Below are 7,218 nucleotides of genomic sequence, written 5' to 3'. Positions count from 1 at the left end.
TCTTATATTCCTGGGACAAAGAATATCAAAGCGGATGCGTTGTCCCGTCAGTTTATCACTGAGGAGAAGTCACAGGAGGTCCCGGAGAGTATTCTGTCCCCCCAATTGTTTATCTCTGCCACCTCCTTTGACATACTGGATAAGATTTTGGAGTCTCAAGCACAGGTCCCGGAAGGGCTAGAAGTACCTGATGGTCGTCTTTATGCAGCCCCACGTTTTCATCTCAAAATTCTTGAATGGGGTCACTCCTCCAGATCTGCCGGCCATCCCGGGTTTAAGAAGACTACGGATCTGATTCGGCGAACCTTCTGGTGGCCCAATATGATAAAGGACATTAGAGCATTCACCTCCTCTTGCCCAGTCTGCGCACAAAATAAATCTGTCCGTCAAAAGCCTTCTGGTCTTCTACAACCTCTCCCGGTCCCAGACCGTCCTTGGAGTCACATTGCCATGGATTTCATCGTGGATCTTCCCCCGTCTAATGGTATGACTACTATTCTTGTAATTGTGGACAGATTCTCCAAGCAAGCTCATTTTTTTCCCCTCAAGGGTCTACCCAATTCCAGTACTTTGGCGGATATCTTTGTAAAATAAATTTTCCGTATTCATGGTGTCCCGTGGTCCATTGTCTCGGATCGGGGTACTCAATTTGTTTCTAAATTCTGGTGTGCATTTTCCCAGAGGTTGGGCATTACCCTTCTTTTTTCCTCAGGCTACCACCCCCAAACTAATGGGCAGTCTGAACGCATGAACCTGTCCCTTGAACAGTATTTGCGTTGTTTTTCTTCCGATTCTCAAGATAATTGGGCAGAGTTACTTCCTTGGGCAGAATTTGCAATTAACTCTCTAAAAAACGAGTCCACTCAAAAATCACAGTTTTTTGTAAACTACGGATTTCATCCTACCCGTCTTCCCATGCATTCTCCCAGGTCCGGAGTTCCTGCAGCAGATGATAGGGTATCCACCCTACAGGGGTTATGGAGGAAGATTCAAACAGTTTTACAAGAGTCCGTGCTAAGTCAGAAGAGACAAGCAGATAGGCTTCGTCGGGAGGCCCATAAGTTTGTACCTGGAGATAAGGTCTGGCTTTCTTCTAAAAATATCAAACTGAAGGCCCCAACCCCTAAACTGTCTCCCAGGTTTCTGGGTCCTTTCTCTATTCGCTTGCCTCCCTCTATGAAAATTTCACCCGTCTTCCATGTCTCACTGTTGAAACCGTTTATCCAAGGGAAACGATTCGCAAATCCTTCTCTTCGGCCTCCTCCCCCCATTGTACCAGGACAACAGGAGTTTGAAATCCAGTCCATCATTGACTCTCACATCTCCAGGGGCAAGCTCCAATTTCTGGTTCACTGGAAGGGATACGGACCTCAGCATCGTTCTTGGGTCTCGCATGCGGAACTTCACGCCCCATCTCTACTCAAACAATTCCACCAAAAATTTCCCCTCAGACCTTGGATGGTTCGTCCGGAGTCCGACCCTCGAGGGGGGGGGGGGGGTACTGTAAGGATCCGCGATGCGGGTACATCCGCTTCCAGTGCCTCATTACCTTTGCTCCGTGCCGCCCAGGCTCCCCGGCGGCGTGCCTCACTTCTTGCGGCCCCCTTCACGCCTGCTTCTGCACCTCCGGGTCACGCGCGTCACCCCTAGGGGCACGCGTGGACCCAGGCTTCAATTTACTGGTGCCGAGCGCCTGACTCCACCTCCTCTGACGAGGGGCACGCATCACGCGCTACCCTGCCCCTTCTCCGTCAGGTCCGCCCCCCAGGCCCTTCACTCCTATCAGGACCTTCCCCGGGCCGCTCCTCCACTCCTCCCCTTGCTCTGACAGGCCCCAGCTGCCCAGGCACCTCTCCCCTATCAGGTTCTCCCTTGGGCTGCTCTTCCGTCCCTCCCCTTGCTCCGATAGGTCCCAGCCCCCTATTTAGTCTCCCCTCACCATTTCCTCTTTGGCTGGCTCGTTTTTTTCCCTCGGCGTGCCGTGCGTCATCGATGCGCGGTCACGCTTCATCGGGAGCGTGCGCGCATGGCGCGCGTGCCCAGGGCTCCCCGAGGGATGTGAGGGATGGCGGTGGGGGGCTCCGGGGGACCCGGTGGACCCGGAGAGGGGAGGGGGGTGCCTCGATCGGAGGACCAATCATCCGAGGCTCCGGCGCGCATGCGAGACATCTCGGCGCGCACCCGGTATCTGTCGCGGCCGAGACCGGGTAAAGGTAAGAATAAACTCGGCCGCGACAGTATGTGCGGACTCCAGCAATGACATTCCCTCTCCAGAGAATTTTTCTGCTATCCACCAACAATCTGTGTTTTTTGTTCCATACTCTCAGAATACTGCTAAGGACCGGGCAGCTGGCTGTTCTCCTTCTGACACCCCTGTTCCAGAATTCCCTGTCTTTCCTCAGCTCCGGATTTCTAAGTCCTCTGGTCTCGCTCCCCATGTACCAAGGATGGCAGTGCCACCGCTCTCGTTTTCTAAGTTGTTACTTGCCAACGAACTCCTGGAGTTTGGACTTAAACCTCGCTTAAGACAGTTCAGGAACAACTCTATGTCTCCCACACCTATGCTGTCCATCCAGACTTCTCACCCAGAGGGTGGGGTACTGTAAGGAATGCCAACAAACTGCGGGCTTTTCAACGCTACCTCCTGCCTAAGGAAGTTTAGGAACAATTCCATGTCCCCCAGATCTATAAATGAACCTGTTCGCCCGGAGGTCTCACCTGAAAGGTTGGGGGGGGGGGGGGGGGGGGGAGGGAGGGGTACTGTTAGGAATCCGGTTTTGCTTTTGGTTATAGCCTTGCAGAACTGTGCAGTTTCTAATTACACCCTCTGGCAATCTATAAGCACCTGTGCTAGCTATCTCTGCTGCCCTAGCCGGTGCTCCGTCATTGGAGGAATTCTCACACACCTTCCTCCTGTGATTGGCTCACTGCCCTTTATATACTAGGCTTTAGCACTGATTCAGTGCCGAGCATAAATCCTTTATGGACGTTACATGTGTCCTGCCACAAGCCCTCTGGCTTCTCTCGTGTGTTACTAACTATTTCGCTACGCTCTAGCTTCCAGTTCTCCTCTCTAGTCCTGGTTCCGGTGTCCTGCTGTTGCTCGCTAGCAGAGGCCTGTATTCCTGTTTCCCAAAGGCTTGCTGTTGCTCTCTATGCAGAGGCCTGTGTTCCTGTTTCCCTAAGGCTTGCAGCTTCTCTCTACGCAGAGACCTGAGTTCTGCCTGCCTGGATTTTACAACCTGCTGCATTCTCCCCTAGCAGAGGTTACTGTTTGGATCCCGTGGCCTGCGGCTCCCTCCCTTCGCAGCAGCCAGATGTGGTCTTCTGTGCTGAAGCGCTGGTTTACCAGTTCTGCCTGACGGTGTGCCCACTCCAGTCAGCCTTCTCCTTGCTGAGACCGGTACCATGGGCCGTGGTCATTACTCACTCAGAACCCGATCCCGCCCTGCAGCTATTAAGCTGAAGCGGGACCTACTTGACTTCCTGTTGCCAAAACTCCGCTTGGATAACGATTACCCTGATGTCTGCAATCCTGACCCTGGCTCGTCCACTGACTATGCTGCCCTCTCCAGCCCCGACCCTGCTATGCACGACTACGAACTGCGCAACCCGGATCCGACTACGTGGTCTCAGGTCGGTGATTATGTAAGCCCACCTCAGCCCTGCGGTCCGGTCCTGGTTTGTGGCGAGCACAACCGTGACAGGGACGAAGCCCAATCCTCACAGTACCCCCCCCCCTCTCCCATTCAGGGGCGACCTCTGGCAATCCTAGGGATGGCTTGGAGGGAAATCTTCGGTGAAAAACCTTAACAAGTCTAGGGGCATGTAGTTGATCCCTTGGGATACACGAACGTTCCTCGGGACCAAAGGCCCTCCAATGAACCAGGTACTGGATCTTTCCAGAGGTGAGCCTGGAGTTCAAGACGGTTTGAACTTCAAATTCCTGTTGTCCCTCAACCAAGATGGGTTCAGGAGGGGACACCGAAGCCGGAGACTGAGGGTCCTGTATGAAGGGCTTAAGTAGTGACGTATGGAACGCTGAGGGGATTTTCATAGATGCTGGCAACCGTAGCTGGTAGGCCACCGGATTGATTTTCTCGTCAACGGGAAATGGGCCAATATACCTCGGTGCCAACTTTGCCGTGGGGACATTCAATCAAATGTTTTTTGTGGACATCCATACCTTTTGTCATGGGTTGTACGTAGGTGTTTCGCAATGATGTCGTTCAGCCTGTTTTTTTTGCATTGAAAGAGCCTTACTGAGATTCTTCAGAATTTTTGCCCAGAACTCTTGGAGATGCTGAATCCTGTTATCTGCTGCTGGTACCCCGGACCTGGGTCCAGCAGTAGGGAGAGCTGAGGGGTGAAAGCCTTAGTTGATAAAGAACGGGGAGTCTTGGGTTGACTTGTTGCGAAAATTATTATGTGAAAGCTCAGCCAGGGCAAAAGGTCCATCCAGTTGTCTTGATTGTCTGAAATGAAGCAACGGATGAACTGTTCAAGTGATTGATTAGTTCTTTCCGTCTGACCATTAGTCTGAGGGTAATAACCAGAGGAAAAGTGCAGAGAGATCCCTAGTTGCTTGCAAAAGGCCCTCCAAAACTTCGAGATAAATTGGGAGCCTTGATCTGACACAATGACCTGGGGAACTCCATGAAGACGGAACACCTTCTTAATAAATATTTTGGATAGTTTGAGGGCATTGGGTAGACCTTTGAGGGTTATGAAGTGTGCCTGTTTTGAAAATTGATCGACCACCACCAGAATGGTGTTCTTGGACACCGGTAGTTCCATGATGAAATCCATGGAGAGGTGAGTCCATGGGCGATCCGGAATAGGGAGTGGTTGCAGCAAGCCAGGAGGCCTGTTGCAGGGATTTTTGTTCTGGGCACAGGTAGGACATGCAGAGAGAAATCCTTTTATGTCCTTACACATGCCTGGCCACCAAAAGGTCCGTTCCAGAAGATCAATGGTTCTCTTAATGCCCGGGTGTCTGGAGATTTTAGAAAAGTGGCCCCATTCCAGAACCTTTCTTTGATGTGTTGGTGCAGTGAAGAGATGTCCCTCTGGAACTTGGAGACCTTCTGGAACATTGGACTGGCCTTGCGCAATGTCTTCCAACGAGTCAAAAGTATTGGCGGAGATTATACATGATGGAGAGAGTATGGTTTCCTGTCGATCTTCGGCTTTGTCTTCTATAAGAAATTGACAGGAGAGGGCGTCTGCCTTCACGTTTTTAGAACTGGATATTTAAGAAATAATGAAATTGAAGTGGGAGAAGAAAAGGCACCTCCGTGCTTGTTGTGATCCCAAGTGGCGAGTGCCTTCAATGTAGAGGAGATTCTTGTGATCTGTAAAAATATGACTGGATAAGTGTATCAAAGGAAATACACTAAAGAGTCCCTTTAGTAGGCGCACCGCAGACCTTTATGTAATAAACGGTCAGGGGTGAAAAAGGTAAATAATGTTCTTTTTATTTTATTTTAATAAATCGTAGTGTAATTAAAACAGTATACATTGTGATTTAATATACTGAGTAAAAAATAGACATCTAAGGTCTATTCAGTATCTACCATACGTCTCCTTTAGCTCTTGTGTAATTACCTAATTTGTTGTAGTGTGGTATACATAGTAGTCAGATCAATGATTATCTGTTATTCAACTCCCTGTGTCCCTGCCCAAAGCCCTAGTATCCTTAGTATAGACAAATAGACAGACACCTGTCTTGTGTGCAGGTAGGGGGGCTATAAGTTTAGTCAGATAGTTATACAAAATCCCCCTTGTGAGCGGGTCAGGTTCTGGGTACAGGAGATCTTTACTCCATTGTGACTGTTGGAATATGTTTAAAACTCCTGGTATCCCTGCCCACCACCTAGGTGTCCGTTATATGCAGAAACCAAAAGCCTGTTCTACATACAGGTAAGAGATGCCTGGCAGTTTGTCAAGGGTTATGTATAAAGTCCCCTTCATGAGCGGGTCAGGTTATGAGCATAAGTGATCTCTGCTTCATGAATATTCAATTACGCATGCGTCAGAATGGGGCTGTATTGCCACCAGCGCCTTTGTTTATTATAATGCTTTTAGTTAGGAGTAGTAGTAGTAGAAGCAGGATGGCGTTATATATTGAAGCTGGATAGCAAGTACACTGGCAGCGTATATGTATGTGGACAGTGTAGTGTTGTTGTCCACTATTAAATATTCATAACATCCCAGTTGTATGGAATGCTGATCATACAGCGTGTATATCCCCTATTGGGGTTTGCTGCACATGCGTGAGAGCGGAGCTATGACGCTACTTTTGTCTTACTGAATGATGTTCGTGACTAGCAGACTACCAGGTAAGGATAGTTATAGCATAACTTTAACATATTTGGTGAACGGGGCGCAGGTCCTAATGTATTCTTAGTTGTTAAGATGCCTGCGTGTAAATCCCCTATTGGGGTTAACTGCGCATGTGTGAAAGCGGAGCTATGAGCAGCGCGCAGGTCCTGGTTATCTCTTCGTTGAGATTCGGACTGCGCATGCGTCAGAAACAGGGCTGTGTTGTTGCCTGTACTTTGGAGTCAAAATTACAAAGTTTTTACTCTGATACTCTTGGGTAAGTAGGAGCCAGATGGCGTCATGTATTTAGGCTAAGTTAGATATTGTAGCACACTCAGGACATTGGCTGCGTTTATTCAGGACAAAATAGTATCCCACGTGATGTTCTCCGTTGAGATTCAGACCGCGCATGCATCAGAAACGGGGCTGTGTTGTTGCCTGTACTTTGAAGTTACAGTTATAAAGTTTTTACCATGATACTCATAGGTAAGTAGGAGCCAGGTGGCGTCATATGTTTAGGCTAAGTTAGATATTGTGGCACAATTCGAACACTTGCTGCGTTTATTCAGAACAAAGTAATATCCCACGTGATGTTCTAAACATCCCGTTCGTGGGAAGATCAGTCAATTTGTGTGTATTTCCCCCGTAGGGGCTGAGTGTACAGAGTATCGTCCCAAGAATGCACTGCCCTATGGCAGTACTAACACCTCTTTAAATGGGTGTACCAAATTAGATAATTGTGAGTATATATAAGGATGAGCTAGGCTCTGTGTGAGCTGCAGGAGGTTCAGGTAGAATTACTGTTTGTCGGCAAAAGACCCGACATGCCGCATGTTTCGTCACTTCCTGTGACTTCTTCCGGGGTGGGCGTGACTGCGTCCTCAATCGCTTATT

This window comes from Ascaphus truei, chromosome 2 (genome assembly GCF_040206685.1).
Source record: "Ascaphus truei isolate aAscTru1 chromosome 2, aAscTru1.hap1, whole genome shotgun sequence".
NCBI classification, from domain to species: Eukaryota; Metazoa; Chordata; class Amphibia; order Anura; family Ascaphidae; genus Ascaphus; species Ascaphus truei.
Note: the sequence above shows the minus strand (reverse complement) of the source record.